The sequence below is a fragment of the Sinocyclocheilus grahami genome, unplaced genomic scaffold (genome assembly GCF_001515645.1).
Source record: "Sinocyclocheilus grahami isolate Dianchi unplaced genomic scaffold, SAMN03320097.WGS_v1.1 scaffold365.1, whole genome shotgun sequence".
In the NCBI taxonomy this organism is placed as follows: domain Eukaryota; kingdom Metazoa; phylum Chordata; class Actinopteri; order Cypriniformes; family Cyprinidae; genus Sinocyclocheilus; species Sinocyclocheilus grahami.
The window spans coordinates 429,779-432,369 of record NW_015505544.1 but is presented as its reverse complement, the minus strand read 5'-3'; the positions used below and the strand labels follow the sequence as shown (position 1 = coordinate 432,369).

At 36.0% G+C, this 2,591-nt stretch overlaps 1 long non-coding RNA gene across 1 annotated transcript; it reads right to left on the bottom strand.

Moving 5' to 3' along the window:
- Nucleotides 1–1,268: 1,268 nt before the first annotated feature.
- Nucleotides 1,269–2,322, bottom strand: LOC107549186 (uncharacterized). Its single transcript, XR_001604536.1, has 3 exons — nt 2,223–2,322; nt 2,093–2,145; nt 1,269–2,006 (listed from the first exon to the last, which is right to left on the bottom strand). It is a non-coding gene; the product is annotated as an uncharacterized lncRNA (long non-coding RNA).
- Nucleotides 2,323–2,591: the final 269 nt, after the last annotated feature.

Below are 2,591 nucleotides of genomic sequence, written 5' to 3'. Positions count from 1 at the left end.
CACTTCAAGGTAAAGGCTTGATTGATTTGACTATAAATGAACAAAAACTCTGTCTCTTTGATGTCACTGATACCATTTTTAGAAGAGACGATCGAATCACACATCTGATGTTCCCTGGCTTGAGCTTTATGGATGGCCCATTTCGATCAGGGCTGTAAATCAAAGCAGGTCAAATGATGATGCATAAAATTAAGGTTTTATTGCCACTAAGGGACAAAGAGAGTAAATTACGTTTCAAACCCGGTTAATTGCGTAGAATAACTCTGGCGACTGGGTGGTGATCATGTATTCCACAACGACAAAAGTATTTTGTAATAAATACTGCAATCAAAATTCAAGTAAATAATTCTTCTGTTGTCTTTCAGAAGGATAGTCTAGGAGCAAACACAGCTGGTTAGATAATGAGCACTCTTAATGAAAATTGGATGGCCATATTTCCGTGAGACTCAATATTTTTAATCTGGATTTAGTATCTTGTTTTGTTTGCAGTTCACAGCACTGAATGCAAAGACCTTTACATCATTAGGTAAAAAAAAAACAAAAAAAACCTCAAAAGCTCTGAGATTTTAATTTGCAATACATATGAGATGTAGTTCAAAAAAGGCCCCAAAACACAGAAATTAGAAACCAGGCTTTAGTTAGTATAATTCAGAGAATTTCAATAAAAAAAACAAAACCACACACAACATTTACTCAACCACCAATGAGAGGAATAAACGAAAAAAAAAAAAAAAAAAAAAGAAATCTAATCAGTGTTTCTCATCCACAAAATAGTCTGTGTGTGCGCGTGCAATATAGCAGAGACTGCAAAAGCACACGAAAACATGTGAAATTAACTGAAATCAACAAAAACATTTTTTCACTGAAATGAGGAAATAAATTTTTTTAGAGAACCTATGAAGCCAAAATGTCAACCCTTATGAAAATCAACCATGGTTTTACCACAAAACCAAAAATCCATGGTTACTAAAGTTAAACCATGGTAACCACAAATTTACCAAGGTTTTGCTACACTAACCATATTTTAACCATGGTATTTCTAGTAAAACTGGTTATACAAATGGTAATCAATACGAAAAAAAAAAAAAAAAAATACCATGTGTGGCAAAGTGGTCAGGTAGGGGAAGTTACCAATCACAACGTACACAAAATAGACTATGCCACCCAGAATATACCTGGACACAAAAGCCCTATGCAAGGGCACACAGGTTCGTTGCCAAAGGCAGGGTGAACATGGAGACATGGACAAGGTATAACAATGTAGCGGTTTATTTATATACACAAATGAGACATTACATTTAACATTTGTACACAAGATCACTTAAGTCTTTACTTAAAGTCAAGACTTAAAAAAAAACCAAAAAAAAAAACCAAATACACCAGTTACCGAAATAAGCAGTAGGAGAGAAATGGCCAGCGGGGACCTTTTGGATTTTCACCTCACACCATACACAGAGCACACAGTTGTGAGAGCAATACAATTGGTTAAGCACTGCACTCCATCGACACGCTAAAAGACTGCAACCCCTGCTTTAAAAAAAAAGTTTACTCCTAAATGACAAAACAGTTAACTCATACAAACAATAAACACATCCAAAATTCTCACTTTCATACCACAACAGAACAATCTACTCTAAAAGGAGTCCACACAGAGATTCAACAACTACTTGTACAATCAATGAAAAACAAAAAGAAAAAACTAATATAAAACAAATGAGCAGTCATATGCACCAACGGGAGTAACAAAATGGCAGACAAAGGCCAAATATATATATATCTTACTTGCCTCCCAGCTAACTCAAATATTAATGAATGGATGCTCATGAATGAATAAGAAAAAGAAAAAACCCATACAAACAAAATAAACCAAAATAAGACCAAGACAGACGAAGTTAAAACAGTCACCCAACAAACACTAAAACCAAAGCAGCAGTGCAGTCACATCGCTGATGTACATTCATCTCCAAACAAGTTACTGGAAACCCCTGGATGTGCAATTACACCTGCTGAACAAAACAAGAAAATTATCTACAATGATACACTCGTTAAAACACATGATAAACTCCCATCATACCTACAGAGAGAGATTTACCATCTAGCAATATGCATGGTTGCTCACCACGCATGACCACGGCCACTAGCATGCTGATGACCAAAAAAAGACAAACAAATAAAGTCTCTCCTTATAAACGACGAAATCCTTTTTGACACTGGAGACTAACCTGAAAAAGACCTAACTGCTAAAACACAACAACAGTAAGATGCACCAACCCCTATCCCTTGTTCATAATGACGTACTTCCACTTCTGTTCAGGGTCCAGTACCAAGAATGATGCATCCTGAGCAATCAAAACCTTCCCTTTTTGTATTCTCAATGCCAACACTGATAGGTTCATAGAATTTAAACCATATTAACAAATCACAAAGGAGTAGAAGCACTGATTGGTTCATAGGCTGGCATGTCATCAGCCTATCATACCTGGGCTATTCCTTACCCAGTTACACATGGTTAAAGGGTTAATTCACCCAAAAATTAAAATTGGCTTGTGTTTTACTCACCCTCGAAGCATCCTAGGTGTATATGACTTTCT